We start from the raw sequence: 18,089 nt of genomic DNA, 5'->3' as shown, positions 1-18,089 counted from the left end.
CTATTCTTCTATTGCTGAATGGGCACCAAGGTTTCTCCATTTCACTAGCACAGACTTTCTTGCTCATCTCAGTTGGCACTGGATATTTCAGGCACGTACTGGTGCCCCTCCCTGTGATAGATCAATACATCTCACAGTTGTGGCAGGTTTGGTTGTTACCTTGGGATTGCAGTCATCCCAGCTGCAGGTGGCACCCATAGAGATAATACCTTGTCTTCTTGCAACAGCAAGTGTAGCAAACAGGCTCCTTTTTGTTAGGCTAACAAGTTCTAGCTCCTTCAGTCTTTTAAAGACCCCTGCCCATTTTTCTTGATCTCTGTTGCTTCTGGATATCATACTTGTAAAGTGGGGTTCCTGGTCCTGTGCTTAGCATTCCAGGTAAAACCTTGCTGATGCTGAAAACAAATACTTCATGCATTTGTCAGGCTGTGCTCCGCTTTACACATCCAAGGGTGATGCCAGCCTCTTTCTCTTTGTTGTGGCAGCATGATGTTGTTTACTCAAGTGCAGCTTATGCTCAGATGTATCCCTCAGTGTATTCAAAACTGTTTTCTGGGCAGTCATTCCTCATTCTGCTTTTATACAGTTGATCACGTCTGTACAAGTGTAAGCTCTTCCACTTGACCCTGTTATTAAATTGCACTCTGTTTTTCTTCCAGATGGTTTCTTGAATTTTCTTATTGATAACTACACTAGCACCATTTTCTGGGGCCATTCTCCAGTTTATTCAGAAGTAAGGATTTAGTAAAATGTAGTTGTAGTACTGCAAACAAAAACCCTACAGAACAATATATTAGAACATAATGTCAGGTGTAATTCTGTTTTGTGAAAGTCACAGTATTTATGAGGAGGAGAATAGGCATGAGGTTAGTGAAAAATATTTGTATGAAAAAGTAAGAAAAGAGAGTGCCTACTTTATAAATAGATGTAATGGGAAAAATGACTTGACAAGTCCTTATGATATAATGCTTCCAAATAACAAGGATGAAGTATTTCATAGAAAGGCTGCCTATGAAGCCAATTCAACAAATAACCAAATGAAAGACTTATGTTCCAAAGTGACTGAATTTGCTTTTCATTTAACAAAAAGTTGGTTTTACACTATGGTTATTTTGTAGAGATGTACAGATACATGTGGAACCCAAAATAATAACTGAGGTATACTGTAATATCCTTTAGCAGAAATATTTCAAAGGGGACAGGCTTTTCAAAAAGCTTGGCTTCTGTTTAAGAACCAAAACAACAAGCAACATTCTTAGAGACTTTTAGCATGCATGGCTTTGAGCGCTTCTGAAAATTTGCCTATAGAGGTGGATGCCGAGCATTTGAAAAAAAAATTATCCTTGAGCTCTTTGGAAAATCTGGCTACATTTTAGACAAATGCTTCTTCTATGATCTCTTGCCCTTTGATATACCAAAGCTTCGCATGCTATGTGATGAACTGCTTGTTGTCAGATGTTTATCGTTTTTAAGCTGGTTTAAAAAAAAAATGTGGAGGAGGGTCTTTTTGTGGAGATGTAGCTGAACTTTGTGTTTAAAGGGGAAGTCAAGCAGTCAGTCAAGTGATTAATCAAAGCTTTCAGTCCCTTGACAGGACTGGGAGCATACAGACCAGGCGTGGGCCTGGAGAACCTTTCTTACGCTCCAATCCATTGTTGTATCAAGGCATCATAGGTTTACCAGTATGACCAAGAAATGTTTGCATGTGTTTTTCCACTATCAAATGGGGTCAAAATGCTGCAGCCTCTTATCTGATGCAGGGAATGATTAGCCAGTTTGGAAAGTACATTGCAGATAAGTACTAACTAATCTCAGTGCAGAATATATTACTAATAAAAGAAATAAGAGTATGTATAATTGGATGAACCCAACATTTCATAAAGCCTGTCTTTTAAATATCACAATCACTATATTTAACATCTAATTTAAGTATACAGTAGCACCTGCTTATTAAAGTTTCTGGATTGCGTTTGTGTGTCATGACAAAACTTATATCTGAAAAACACAATTCCTATTTTCAGTCCTGCTCTACTAGTAAAGTTAATATGGAAGCTGTCCTCCAGGCTCACACCTTCTGAAGAGCATCCAAAGTGAACATACAGATTACATGCTCATGGAAAACTCCTGGTCTATTTAACTGACAACAAGAATCTTGTTGTGGCCCTTCCAAATTTCTGAATTTGTAACAGCCAAAATGCAATCTGATGCAAATCCAGATTGGATCAACAGGAATATCCTGGCTGGCCTGAAGGTGTCCTTGGTGAAACTGCAAGACTACCCACTGAAATATTCCCACAACTACCACGTGGGCAGCAGCCAGTGCCTGACAGGCTGCCTGCAAGGACATGGTTATGTCCTTTTTCAGCCATGTACACATACACACACACACACACACACACACACACACACACATATATATATATATATATATGCCTAATAATTTGAAGATATGCTTCTCTTGCTATACTCAAGGATGTTAAATGTAAGACCAGTAATTATTTACAGCACTAGGTGGTTAACCTGTTCTTGTATCAACTACCAATCTTATCCTGATTAATCAGTATTTAATTCTACATTCCCCATCTCTATTGACCTTTAAAAATATTCTTTGCTACCTATCAGAAAATTTTATATGGTAGGAATTATTTTAGATCTTATTTGGATGATTAATTGCTTTGTTTTTCAGCTCAGTGGGAGGGGTAGGCTTTTGTTCAATGCACTTCTTAAAATTACATGAAAGTAGTTTCTGAGCAATAGAAATGGCCAAACTGCCATGGGTGCAGGAATCTGGGCTTCATGATAGAAGACTACGTTAATAATTCTTTTTAGATGTTATTTGTTTACTTATTCCCCATAGCTTCTTTCCAAAGATTGTACAAGAGATGCTTAGCTATAACAGCAAGGTAAAGATACGATTGCGTAATAGATAGGGTTTGGGATGAGTTTTAATCTTTATTGAATCTTCTCAGTAACTAGTGAATGATATGTAGCTGATGGAAGAGATACAGGAAAGAAAGAGCAGCTGGTGTTTTGACTGATTCTGTAATATTGTAATTATGTTTCTAAACCTGTGCCAGGTGCTTTAACAACTCTAGCTAGGTTTTATTTTATGTGGATGTAAATAAATAAAGATTGTGGTTAATTTTCCTGTTTCCTGAAATAAGCTTTTATAGGTGTCAGTGAAAGCAATGTAATTGAGGCCTAGAAAAAATATGAGACTTAATTATTGGAACTGTGCAACCAAAATAATGGGGTGCTTGAGAGGGCGACTGAGCTGCTAGGGAGGAAGTGAATTGGCAGGCTATTTATAGTCCATCAAAGGTCTGTATTTGTGCCTTTTAATAAGGACATGAAGCAAGGAAATGGCCAAATATAACCTTCAAATACTTATGACATGAACACGGTGCGGACAATGACTGGAGCTAGCATGGGTGCATACTGTACAGATTAGTCATTAATCAATTGAAAAATATGTTGCCCATTGACGGCAGAAGCTAAGCGGTAGGAAGTGCGTGGCAAAGTGTAAAAGAAAGAGGTTAGATACAAATAAAGGGGTGGGGGAGTGCCTATGAACTTTTTGGTTCAGCTACCGGAAAGCTTGACTTGCAGCACACTTTATCACTTAGTATGCTACATCAGTAAAGGCAACCTGAGCAACGAATCTGGTCTTGATTTAAACACACAATTAAAGGCGACTAGGTGGGTGAAAGTGCCTGACTGATGGGAGAGGGGAGGCTCCTGCCAGGGCTGCAGGGCTAAGGGATGAGCACTCAAGCCCGTAGTAGCATTCAGGGACCCTAGACAGCCAGTGGTCCCTGGGAGTAGGGTGGTGTTGGGGGAGAACTTGCAGCTGACAATGGCATACCTGTCAGCTTCAGGAGGGCTTAATTTTATTCTTAGGAGATTTAAACCTAGGTGTCTATTTCAGCCCAACATAAATAAAACTCAATACAATTAATGCAGTATTATCTGCTTCCAAATAACTGTTGTTAATACAGACATCATTTGTCTCTCCCAAAAGTATAAAATTAAGAGGGAAAGTAACAGTCTTGTGGAACCCACAATGGAACAGATTTGATTATTTTTTGTGTGTGTGTGTGTGTGAAATGCAGTCATACTTTATTTCACTTTTATTTTTGTATTTGCTGGTTTAAAGCATCCTGTAAAGCCATACGAGATTATAATAAATCTCACAATTTTCCCTTTAAGTCTCTGTGATGATGGCTATTGTGCAATTTTCATTTCAACATACAGCTGAAGTCCAGAGAGCGTAACTGTACTGGAGCATGATCAACTTCAGGATAAACAACAGAGAGAGGATATAATTATATGTACACACAGGAGATGAAAATTTGAAACTGTTTTCCAGTTCACAGATGTTAAATGGGCTCAAGTCAATTAGCAAAACTATCTTTCACCATATGTTATAGCAATTAATGTATTAAAGTGAGGGGTGGTCACCTAGTGAAACTTCTTAAGCAGCTGTGCTTCTTTCAGTGAGACACAGAAGTCTTAAATCTTTTCTCTGCCGCAGTACCTAGCAGTGGAAACCGGTTCTTGCCAAAAGCCATAAAGCTGATGCCTTATCCCTCTCTAAATCCCTCCTCAAACCTTTTTCTTCTGTGATGCTGTGAACCACTCCCATCGTTAGGCAAGTAGTGAGCTGTAGTGAAGTCTGTTTGTTTTACAGTTATTCAGTCTTTCCAATCCACTCCCACCTCTGGTTTATCTGTTCCATCCACAGCTTTTATCCTCACCGATAAGACCACTGTTAGATCTCAGATGCAGGAACTCGTATTATTGTTTGCAAAACACCAAATTAAATTAGATCCTTTCATTTGGGGTTTCTATGTGCAACTGTAGTATAAATAGTAAATAATAACTTTGTAGGATTAGCATCATCCGTAACCCAAAAATCTGAAGTTAAGACTTCAGGAGTAGGTGATTTTTGGCACACTAGAGGAGCTAAGCAGTGGACAAGCCACTGGGCTGCTGCAGCACAATTTCATCACTAGATGAATCCCAATCTCTAATACAGAGCAGTGCCAATAGATTTGCAGAACTGTGCCTGTGTAAGTCTACAGCACTTGCTCCCAAAACACTATCCAGACTAGAAAGAACAAAAAATATTTCCATTGTAAGATGCTTCTTGGTATATCAGCAGATTCACTTTCCCAGATTTAGGTCTGATTTCTTGTTTGTTGTTAACCTGTGGTTGGCCATCTGTGCCAAAAAGCTTCCCACATTAATGTAGCTTAGGAATATGTAACCTGGAGTTCCTCATGTTTGAACCACAGTAACCTATTTTGTCCTGCAGTGACAGTGTCATAACAGAAGTGAAGAGATCATTAGTCAAACCTGATAGGAGAGGCCACAGGAGAAAGTCCTGGGTCATAACCTCAGTGTGACAAGGCTCTTAGCATGTCATCTTGGCTGTGATATCAATAACTGGGTCAAAACCAGCAATAAAAATGAATACACTGTGCATCACTAAGCTAGGAGGAGAACACTGTGTCTTTTGAGACCTCTGTGTGACTGGTCATACCTGTTCTAAAATGAGTACATTCTTTGAGAAGCATTAAAAGAAACAGACCTTACCTTAGTGTCTAATCATAATAAATGACAGGCTGGTTTAATTATTACTTGGTAATTCTTTATTTAAACTTTGTACTAAGATTCATTTGCAGTATATTCTTTCATGCAGAACATAAAAGATATAATTGTGTGCGGAGTAGGCGTGGTGTTTCCCTAGGTCAAGTAAGGAATAATCTGTTTATGTATTTGCTCTGTATGAAAAACCTGTGCATGCTGTACATGTATGTCCCACTTCATATGACTGTTTCTACTGGTTGTTTGCACAAATTGAGGACAGTTCATTAATGTTTGACAGTCACTTTTCTTCCCTGAAGGGGGAGGGAACTTCACTGTAAGTCTGATATGAAGGAGAAAGATATAAATGTGTTGGCACAGAGCTGCAGTGACTTAAGAAAACCTTCCAGACCCCCCTCTAGATCCTCATCCTTCCCCACTCCATAGATGAGTACTTCTGAATTAGTTGGTCTGACTGCTCTATCTTCTTGTAGGACTTTTTAAAATAAAGTCAGGGGCCACTCTTTGCTTCCAGGATGTTGATCAGCCATCCTCAGGGATGAAACAAAATTATCTGTTCTCAACCTCTTTTTACTTGGCTTACTGAAGCTGGCTTTGTGCCTTCAAGAAAGCTGTTACAGTCACTATTTCACTGGATCACTGTTTTTTAGCCACCCCATACATGTTGCTTTTGTACGTGCTTCACGCGTATAGTTGCTGCACCAAGAAATTTGTGTGAATTAAGAGGCACTGGACTTGTAGAATGAGATGCGGGCAAATAAAACTAGAAGTCACTTTGGAAAGCTTTTATTTTTATTTTTATTTTTATTTTTTACAAAACAATGCAGTATTCTGAGAAAGGTGGAGTGATAGCTAATTCTCGAAGGCTTTGTTTATTCTTCTGCAAAATTATTCTCTTTATTGGAGGGGAAAAAAATCAAAAATTTCTGGACCTGACTTGCTGGTATTGCCACCAAATTCCTATTGAACACTGCATTATCCAGTTGAGACTGAGAGAACTCAGTGTCAAAATTGTAGCTAATTCCCAGCCAGATTTCTTCCAGCACTTTCCAGCAGGCTGCTCCTCCCAGCTGCTGCCCTCTCTCCCTGAGTTCCCTCTTCTCTTCCTTCTCTTCTCTAGCTCTCAGATTTTGAGCTAGAAGTCCCTGCCATTCCCTACCTCAAGAACTGGTGACTAACCATCTGGTACTATCTCCCTGTGCTTATTCTGGCTTTTTTTAGAATAGCATGAAGCTCCCAATTCAAGCCACTCACTTCAATTGCTGCTGGCTGATGTCTGCTCACAGAATCTGGGCCAATACAGGTGAAAGAGAGAAGACCAACAAAAACCTAAACTCCATTACACTGGAAAGTTTGGTAGTTTTCATAGAGACGGAGAAGGAAGAAAAGGAATTACCTTCACCCCAGGGGATGAGGAATGACCTGCACAACATATACAGAAACTAACCGTCAAAGTCTTCTGTGTGCCTGTCCTGTGGAAAAGGGGAACCACATTTTTCAAAGCTGCTAATCAGCCACTTTAATTAGTGCTAAACTTACTAGCCCTTAAGGCAACTTTCTTTATTAGTAGCACTTCTGTGCAAGTATTTTGGGCTCACTGACACCTACTCTGTTCTTTGGGGCTCTGCCCTGCAGAGCTCTCATCACCTCTGGAGGGCCCAGGACATTTGACAGTACCACAAGAGCAATGCAAGCAGTTAGAGAGGGAAGAAACTTGTTCTTCCAGCATGGAGAAATGGATAGTACAGTGCTGGCCTGCCACAGGGCACTCATTGTTTTATGACACAGCCACTGTTTTTTCTGTTATCACCCATATTTAGAAAGTAAATGTTTTTCTAATCTCAGCTGTTTTTCTGCCCTTTTGATACTTTTGTTCTACGTTTTTTGTCCCATATTTCTTTTTAATGTTTTATTTTCTATGGATACCTTTGTGTCCTCTTGATATCTTTGAGTCTTTGTCATGTTTGTAATCTTCAATAGGTTTGCCTCTTCCTTTTTCTTTCTTTTCCTTTCATTCTCTCCTGTATAGTTTTCCTCCTTTTCTCTAGTATTATATTTATTTATTAACTGTACTTAAGCTGCCTCGATTGAACGTGAGGTCCTATTATGTTAGTCACAATCTGCAGAGCATGGTAGAAAGCAGTTTTATCCTCCTTCCACAGATAAGGAAAACAGGGCTCTGACCAGTCAGTGTCTTGACCTAATTCACATGCAAGCTAGATGCTTCCAGGCTTAAGACCATTTCTCACGAGTCCCACTGATGTAAGGCTGTTGGTCATCTTTTTTCCTTTTTTTTTCTTTCACACATTTTCCCTCTGTGTGCTCTCTTTCTCTTTTCTTTTGTGCTGTTCCAGAGAGAACAGTTTATTCCCTAGGGTTGCTACCCATTGGCCACTTCGCAGAGTGGATATCTTTCCACCCAAATAGGTGGCAACGATCTCGAGTTACAGGGTGTTTCATCAACTTCAGAATACCTGTATTGCATAACTCAGGTAAGTCGAACAGTATGCCCGTCTTGAAATAACACTGGGCATACAAGTTAATTGCATAGTTACTGTAGAAAAATAAAAGAAAATTATTTGCTGGTAACTACTCCATGGACTCTATCAGCAGTGGCAGTAACTTGATTGTTTAACTTGAGATAATACTTTCAGTGCTTGCTATTTTCCAGTAATCATGTAATTGACTGGTGTGCAAACAAAACGACACTTTGGAAAAATGCTTGCACATAAAATCCCAAGCTAACACAGCAAGAAAAGGTTACTCCTACTACCTCCATAAACATTACTGACAACGGTTATCATAGTTTCTTCAAAAATAAGTGGTGGTGGGGAATAGAATAAGTGCCTTCATTGAATTCCACCCACGTTCTGCTGCAGGGCAATGGGGAAAGATGCACAACTGGGGGAGGAGAAGGAAGAAAAGAGGTACTTGATTGACATGTATAAATGAAGATCAAATAATCTTTGTTTTTGTTCTCCTTCTCTGTGGTAAATTATTTGGATGAGGGAAGGTTATTTGAATTACATGGTGAAACATAAGCTTAGATCTATCTAATTCACAAAGCAAAAGGACCACTGTCCTGTCACTTTGACTTATTATAACCTCTAAATCTCCAAACTTAAACTTATATTTCTGAGAGCAGGGTAGAATCAGCTTGTGTTAATAGTAGTGGAAATTAATAATGCATCTAAAAATTAGACTCTAAGGTTTTAACATGGGAATGAGTTGAGAAAAGTGAAAAATAAACTCTAGCCGTCTTAAAACTAAAGCAAGAACTGGTTTTGGTCCCTTTTTCTTTTTTTTTTTTTTCCAAGTAGTTTTGAATCAATAAAATCAAATTCTTCTCCCAGCAGATTTTAGCATCCATGTTCAAATGTGGACAGAAAGAACTAGGTCCTGGCCTAAGTCTCTGTCATCTAGAAGGTGGATGTGACACCTCATCTATATCAGGATCAACATCAAAATAAAGTAGGGCATGGATAAGAGATTGTTATTCTCGTCCTGAAGTGGATACTGCTATTCCAAGATAAAAACTCATCAATGCTATGTCAGTTCTTTAGACCAGAGGCTCCACCTGTTACTGTGGCACTATTGCATGGGTACAACTGACTCCCTTGCTCCAATATGACACTCTCATATGAGCTTTTTGCTTTTTTTTTTTCCTGGTTCAGCTTAACCCCTTTCTACTCAGAATAATGTAGAGTTTAAGGCAGTAACACTACCCTATTCACAGTCACAACATATCTGTGTTACTCTATTGTCTCAAGATCACACTTAGTAATTTCTACGCATGTCAGCATTTGAATTGCGCCTGTTATCATTTTTCCTGGGTGAATACCAGGATACTGTGTCTGGAAGTCTGGGATGCAGCGTCTTGAGTGCTAACGTAATAGAGATCTTGCCGAAATATTACCTACTAGAAGTTCGCAGTAGCTGTTGTTCTGTCTGTATTTCGTTGAGGTGCTTCGTTATTAATGGAAATTCTAAGGGAGTTGTTATCCCATATTAAAGCATAACAAGAGATTTCAATCTATTATTGAGTCATAATAGCTACTGGCGTGGTGCTTTTTTCAATAGTAAGTGGTTGGAGAGCAACCTTTGGACATGTTCCTGCAGCAACACCCACTCTTCTAGGGAAAAGGATTATCAATGCAAATTACAGGGGTGTGTTTATTAAAGGTTACTAATTTGAAAAATGAAAAATTTGCCAAGGCGAATGATTGGTAAAAGCATCTGTCATCTATTTCAGGACCAAAAGAAGACTGTAAGAATCACAGAAAGCAAAAAAGGCTTTTTTTTTTTTTTTTTGGTAAAAGGGAAGCCTGGAAGCTATAATTACTCATTTCCTTAGATTTGTTCTAAAGTGTTTAGCCAAACCTCTAGGGGCTATTTTCAAGCATCTTAAGTATTTCTATTAGAACCATTTAATCCCAAGGTAACTTTTTTTTTTTTCCCCTTGTTATCTAATAAAGTTCCCCTAGAATAATGTTTAATATAAAGCTGTGGGCAACCAAGCACCTATATCCAATCTGATCCCTTACAGAAACCAGAGTCTTGATGTATCTTTGTAGGGTACGAGCACACCTGGATCAGGCTCTGAATAAAATTTCTCACAATGTAGTGACATAGAAAAGTAACATTTTATATCTCACTTTTATATAAATAACATGAATTGAAAATCTCCTATACCTCACTTCAATTCTTTCTTCTGCTGAGGAGTGCAGATTAGAATTGAAGATTCCCCTTCTCCACATAAGTAAGCTCTCAGCTGCCTGAGAATTCATCAGTGCCCATTGCTGTTTCTTGCTGGGCCAGTTAGTAGTTCAGAGCACCTTCAATAGGAAGAAATGGGAGTACTCCTTACAAATTTAGAATAACTCAAATTCTAGCTCTCTTCATGGAGATGGGAGAAACTTAGCTGGACCTCTTCATTCCAAAAAGCTGCTGGGTTTTCATCGTCCTCAATGAGACCGTTTACTGTCTGGGTACCATATGAAAGAGCTGGGACTCCTTCCTTATGTTCAGAAATAAAACGTAGCCAGAGATGGTTAGTTTTCTAAGTCAAGGCTTAGCATTCTATCTTCAGGAATGGATTCTAGGCTGAGATTTCTCAACTAGGAGGCTATTCTCTGTTGTGTTCAGTCACCTAACACTCAGACATGGGTCAAGATTAAAGACCTGCTCTTATTCTTGTTTGCTATTACCTGTTTATTCTACTTCACACACACAGCTTGTATTTAAAAAAAAAAACTTTAGTCTTTTTATACCTTTGAATGCAGAAGTCTTTACAAGGAAGTCCATTACAAGCATCAAAAAACTACCTTTTATTATTATTATTATCTTGGAGGGGGTATAAGTTCTTGAAAGATGTATAAGAAAGTAAAGCCTACGCAGAGCTTAAGTTGATCAGAGATGAGTCTAAGACCTGATACTACTTCTCTGGGCAGGAAATGACTTTACCCAACAGAGGGAAATCACATCGTTATCCTCTAAGAATTTAAGCATGGAAATCGCAGTTTTGGGAAGATAGTGTAATTTTCTTTTTTATACGGCTGTTGTACTCACCTGAAGTTGAAATGACCAAAGCGGATATTTTAAATACCCACAAGAGACTGTTGAAGTTATGGAAGCTAAGTCACAAGGACATCTACAGATTCTGAGGGACGCTCCAAAATGACTGTCTCTTGCTCAGCCCCTAACAACAATGTTCAAGTTTTAATATTTTGTAAAGTAAACGCAAAAGTTTTATAAGAAAAGCATCAGCTACTTGCATTATTCACTGTCCCTGGGAAACTATTTCTGGCATAATCTTAGCCTTATGGCATTTTAGTCATTGTACACTATATTAAAAGTATAGAAGACAGTGTGAGTTTCCTCTGTAGAGATTAGTAGTTTTTAAAAGTACTTTAAATTTGAAATTTAAAACTTCAGTGCACAGCTGACAAAGTGTGAAAATATGACTCATGAAGTTATCCTGACTTTAACCTCTCCTGGCTAACAACATTTCAAAAACCCCTACTGTACTTCAGCTGCCTTTCTTTTGTTATTTCTGTGAAAATAAGTTTCTTCTCATGTTTGCAGAATCTCAGCTCTGTCATTTCCACTAGACTGATACTTCTGGGAGGATGAAAAATTCTCTTTAAAAAAAAAAAAAGAAAAAAAAAAAGAAAATCTCCATGTGACATTTATAAGGAAGAAAAGTAAATCTATTTCAGTCAACTGTAATTCAAAATAGTAACTTAAGGATTTTAACAAAATGTGCAAAGGGAAAAACATCCTGATTTTTTTTTTTTTTTAAATGACAGGGTAATTACAAGTGTAACAAAGCTAATGTTTGTGGCATGAACCATAAAGGTCTTGATCTCTCTATTGGCTTCCAAACACATAAAATATGCGTTTGTGTCTTACAGCTCATTGTGTGATAAACTTAATCCTGTAATGGGAAATCTTCTTTTGACCTAGCTGGCATCCATGGTGCAAGGCTAAGTCTGGCTATTTAGCTGTTTAGATCTGTCAGCTTCATGAAACTTCTCCTGAGTGCTTTATGGCCAATTTTCTCTAACGTGTTTTTTCCTTTTTTTTTTCATGTGTAAGATTACTTCAATGTGTGCTAGATTAAAGTTGGACTAGATGATTGTAGAGGTCTTTTCCAATCTGAATGATACTATGATTTTGTTACAGTCCCTGGCTTATTACCTTTAATTCCTAGAATACTAACACCAATTCCCTGTCTTAGTTTTCTCCTTCCTGTTCATCTTCTGCATACATCTACTGCATTCAGGAATCTTGTGCTCATTCCTCATGCTCTTGGTGAAATCCCGTTACCGCACATGAATATTTTGAATTCCTTCTTTCATCCTAACACAGTTCTCATTCATGGACACCTCTTCCTTCGAGAAATCTTTGCAAAACTATTCCCTGTGGTGTTAGGATCGGTTCTGAGTATTACATGAGGAAAAAAACAGAATTGTAAAGATAGGTAAGGCAGATAAGAACAGAGATTTACAGAGCTCTGGAGGATTTCTGGAAGTGAAACTGGGAATGGCCTGTCTCTAATAATAAAGTAAGCAAGCAAGGTAGTTTGGGGACTTCCCCCCCTCTTAACACCCCTGCCCCCCTCCCCTGAGATTAAGTGTTCTGATAAATTTCTACATATAGATTTTTGCATAGATTTCTACGCACACAAAAACATGAGTAAAGAAAACTCAAGACTTGCGTAATGCTGTGTTGCATGACATAATGCCCCAATTTTGATCTGTGTGTCACAGCCTGGGAAACTTTGTCAAGTTAGAGTTAAACACAGACCGTATGTTACAGAGAAACATCAAACTTAAATACAGATGAAATGACTCTTTTCTATCCGTTGTCTCCCTGTGGGAACAGGTTGTAATGCATTGTCATTTCTTTTTATTTGGAAACTCATTTTGTGAAATGTGAGTTTCAGGTATCACACAGTTATCTGTTATGATTACTTGATTGACTATTGCTTTGGTCTGGTCTAATTAGGCTTAGTTTATTATCTTCAGTACATGATAATTTTGGTTTTAGCACTTCCAAAATCTGTGAGGAAAATGTGTTTATTAACAACTTGAAATGTCCAGGCTTTTTAATATATAGCAGTCCTCCTTACTGAGCACAAAAAACTTAAAATACGTCTTAACGTGCAAGGTATGACTCTTTTGTTAATAATAATGGACTGTATCCAGGCTACAGGGATCGGGCTATTTTAATGATAGTTAAAAGCGTAGTAAAACAAGGCACTACCTCCTACTACAAGGAAAGCGTTGCATTAATGCTTCGGTTGCAATAGACAACGGTGATCCTCCTGTTTAATGGTGCTTGTCTGCTAATGTTGCTGCCATTGCTGCTAGATGCTTTCTTAGTTAGGTGTTTAAGGTCTTAATTATCTTCTCTTCTTGCCTTTATTACAATTAACTAAATCATTTGTTATCATAATATTCGTCTTCCCCTCACTTTGTTTGAAAGATTATTCCCCTCTTATGCTGTGGCTCGAGGCTTGATATGCTAGGCTGCCACCGAAATTCTGTAGAACTATTTCTCCTCCCTCTGATGCTTTTCAGAGAGAGCAGCTGCCCTCTTCCTGCTCCTGCACGTTTCTTTGTATCCCCTTTAATTTTAACCATGGGAGACAAACATTACAGTAGCCTTTCTTTTCTTCCACCCCCCCCTTTTTTTCTGGCATCTGGACTTTAGGATTCAGATAACTTCCCCATCTGACTTCGGTTAAAAAATAAATAAAAATCTTTCAGGCCTTTCTACAGCACCCCAGCCACAAGCCTCTAAGCCTGATTACATGAAGGAAGTATCACCTGACAAGCGTGACAAATTCCTTACTTGGGATTCTTCAAATAAAAAATTAAAGCGTGGAACTGTATTCAAAATGTGAGTCAGAGACAACCAGCACTAAGTATTAATCTGTTCAGAAACATTTAAGTGCCTTGTTTTTTAATTGCTGATTTCTCTTGAGGGCCTTCTGTTAAACTCCTACGTGGACACTCCTTTATTTATATACAAGTTGAAAAAAAAATACCTGCGTTATGAAATCTCATTGTTTTTGGCTATGTTTTTCGTAGATGTATTCTGAGACCTTTATTTTTGTGGTGCATGCGATATTTCAGAAGTTATCATAACCTGAAGGCGAGGGCATTACATAAAGTGATGACCGAAGGAGATGTGGTAGCTTGATTTTGAACATGTGACACCAGTCAGAAAAAGAATAATTTTTTATTGTATGAATTAAGTTGCAGGGACTGTTAAGTTAAACTTAAAATAACCCTTCTAAAAGTTGTTGAGGATAATGAATTAGCCAGGAGGAGTGAGAGCCTGCTGCTGCCAACTAAAGTGCTTGGGGACTTGAGATAGAAGCGAACGATAAGAAGCAGCTTTCATGCATTCAAATAAATTACATGTTGGGCTTGGCTTAATCCTGGCATCAGAATGATCTCTGGGGTTTTCCCTACATTATCTTAGTCTATGATTATGCAAATATCCTTTTAATGTAGCGACTCCTTAACAGGAAATTAGTCTCATACTTGCTCATATGCTCTCGCAACCAACAGACATTTGCTTGCAAAATCCTAGTGTGTCTGAGGTACAAAAGGCACTTTAACCCCTTCAGTACCAACATTTTGCAAATATGCAAATAACAGGACATGCTCGGATATGTCAGGGATGTAGCAGATGAATCAGGGAAGAGCTGAGTTGTTCACTGCCTAACACAAAAATGTTCCTGGGTTTGAAAGTTCAACCAGAATGCAAATGGTATGGAGTTCACATTCAAAGACAGTACGGAAAAACAGGTGAGGGAGAAAAATCTAACAGAAAAGCAGGATTAAAACTGAATAAGACACGGAAATGAGACAAAGCATAAAGACAAAAGAAATGCAATCATTAAATGCACAGCAACCAGCTGAGCCCAGGTAGTTTGCCATCATCGTTCATGCATATACATGTGCTTAAGCGTAGCACAGCAGTGTTGTTTTCAGAAACTGTACCAAAGCAGGGACTTGGGGGGGGGAGGTAAACTGCTTTCTCTGGAGAACAGGAATTTAAGGGTGAGAAGCTGATGTCTAATCTGGAAAGACAGATGGCTAGTATCCTTTGGGAGGGGTGGAATTAAAATCACAAAAATTGATTTATGTTACTTATGATAGCATTAATGTACACATCTGAGTAAGCAAGAAAGCTTGGTTCTGACCTTGATTTTGTAAATCTTTGTGATGTGAAGTTATCTGAGGTAATCTTTTCCTTAAAGTAATTGTTTCTAGTGCAATAAGGCTTCCTTTTTTTTTTTTTTTTTTTTTTTCAGAAAAATAATACCTGCTTGTTATTTGCCATCTATGTGGAATACACGAGTGATAAGTTAGCAACCAGAACTTGAGGTGCCCCCCACCTCCTTTTCTTTTTTATCCCCTGATCTTAAATGCAGACAGTGAAATCCTGGGAGTTCCAGGGGAGCCTGATGAAATTTCACGCCTAAATCTCCAGTGGGATTTCGGGTAGTATCTGATTCATTCAAGGTCTTTTGAAACTCCCATCAAAGTGAACTGTTCAAGGCATGACCTTAAGGTAACACTTGAATCAGCCACAGAATCTAGACTTCCAGCTCTTCGCTTTAAATATAAGACCCATTCTTTCTTCTATATCCAGTGTATTCTGTTTGTAATTATCAGAAATTACCATTAGAGAAATTGGAGCTAATCTGAGGCTCATTTAAGAGCGAGAATTTATGCTCAACTATTTACATAAATTCTTGTTGAGCTAGTTTCTGGAGATTAAACTCTGTAATTTTATCTGTTGTAGATGGAAGAAACTTGCTAGTACAATAGCGCAGTATCTTAGACTAAAACAAAACAATACACAAACGTAAGTACAGAGAGTGGGTGTTTGCAAATGCTATTCAGGCGATTTCATTTCTGTGATTTTTTCCATTAAATTTCATCTAGTCAAACACATTCAGTCCATTCTTAGTATTGCACACTAGCCAGTCACTAGTTTTTTTTGCCTTTTTTTTTTTTCCTGATTGAGCTCTAGCAAAATCTAGCAGATGTGGGAAAGTTTGAAGACAGTGAAAAATTCAGAAATGAAATATTTGGAATTCATTTTGTTTTAAATAGAATAAAATCCTAAGAAATAGCCAACAGTTGTGGCTTCACTAGAGGTTTCATATCCAAAATAATTTTGCAATGGTATTGCAAGGTATATTTGTAACTTGGTATATTGAATCACTGGTATTCAAATTTCGCAGAAATGGGTCTCCACGCTAATGAAATCAACTGAAAAATAGTCAGATTTTATTTAGCATCTGATTTATGAAGTAAACCCTTGTGTACTTCCAGAATAAATGCCCGAGACTGTATTTTTTAGACACAAGGACTTAGAAACTTGCTCTTTTAAAAAACATATCAAGTAGCACTCTTCTGGAGTAACTTTAAGCTTTAAGCATTACCAATCATCAAGGGACTGTGTTGACATAAAACTAAACCAAGCATGCAGACTCACTGACTTCTATGAAAGCTTTGATTAGTTGGTATCAAAGCTTTGTCATGTGTACCCCTGTTACAAAAGTCTACCACGACTCAGAGGGCTGTACTTGTGCACAACGTGGGTCTCTAAGTCACAGATTTTATTAACCTTACATCTTGGGAAAGAAAACAAAAACAAAGCCTACAAGGATTCACCTCTTCACCTCCCTTTATAATAAAAGGGAATTTCAAAGGGTCTTGAAAAAGGAAGCATTCTCCTATTTTTACTTTTTTTAGGTTACATATGAATCAGTGAAGTATATTGCCAATAACTCCCTTCAGTAAGGATAACTTATATCAGCCCAGAAGTAGGGGTTTGGGTTGTTTTGTTGTAGAATTTTGAAACTAATAAGGGTTAACATCAACCTATATATATATTTTTTTTCTGTTGGTACAGAAGTAATCCATCGAAAATGCTCCTGGTTTATTTGCCAATTTGTCATCTCCTCTAAAGATTGCACAAAAAATTGTTAGACACATTTAAATAGCAACAAAGAATTTACAAGAATAATACTAATGCAGCCCTATTGTTCCGCTAGTCGGTAGGATTTTTAGATGTTAATTTTTAAATGATGATTTCAGTTAAAGGAAATAGAATGGCAGTTGTTCAGGCATTACAGCATCATAGAGAACTTACAGCGAGCAGTTATGATGCCAATATAAGTTATAGCTCTATCACTTGATATTAGTATATGCTGCATTCTGCAGTTTTATTTCCTTCTTGGAAAGCAAGTAGGATGTTAGCTAGGAAATTACTCTTATTGAGAAATACTGGAACTTAATTAGTATTTTGGATGACCCACTTGAAATGGGAATTATTGCATTTTTACATAATCCTATCTGGTGATATTAAAGCAAGATAATCAGCTTCTATGGAGATCAAGTATTTGTTGCAAACATACACATCTAGCTGGCTTATTAGTCTACAATTCACATGAGAATATTATCTAGACTTCAAAATGATGGGAATTTAGGAGCTATAAATCATGTAGGAAATTTTTAATATTTTTGTTTTACATAATTGGAACTGAACTGTAAGAGCTTTATGAACACTTTGGGAGAGAGTAATCATTTCACGGGTCTGTGAAGCCACCACAGTTGTCAAATCACTGATTTCTTTGTTGAGATTTCACACACAGATGTGAGAAGAATATATTTAGCTCATTCAGTGATAAAGAAATGGGACTCAGTGTATCTCTAAATCTCCTATGAAAGAACTTAACTACTACAGAAAATTCCTATTTTACGCAAATTTTAGAAAGGCTAAAGAATTACAAATTGTATTTGGGTGAGGAAGTGAATATTTGTATTTAACATATGACCCCAGAGGAATATATTTGGCAAAAATACTTTTCCTTGAGTGTTCTTTTGTAGTTTGTCATTATTAAATATGCAGAACAAAACATCAAGAAGCATAAAATCATCTTTATC

This window comes from Cygnus atratus, chromosome 5 (genome assembly GCF_013377495.2).
Source record: "Cygnus atratus isolate AKBS03 ecotype Queensland, Australia chromosome 5, CAtr_DNAZoo_HiC_assembly, whole genome shotgun sequence".
Lineage (NCBI taxonomy): Eukaryota > Metazoa > Chordata > Aves > Anseriformes > Anatidae > Cygnus > Cygnus atratus.
Note: the sequence above shows the minus strand (reverse complement) of the source record.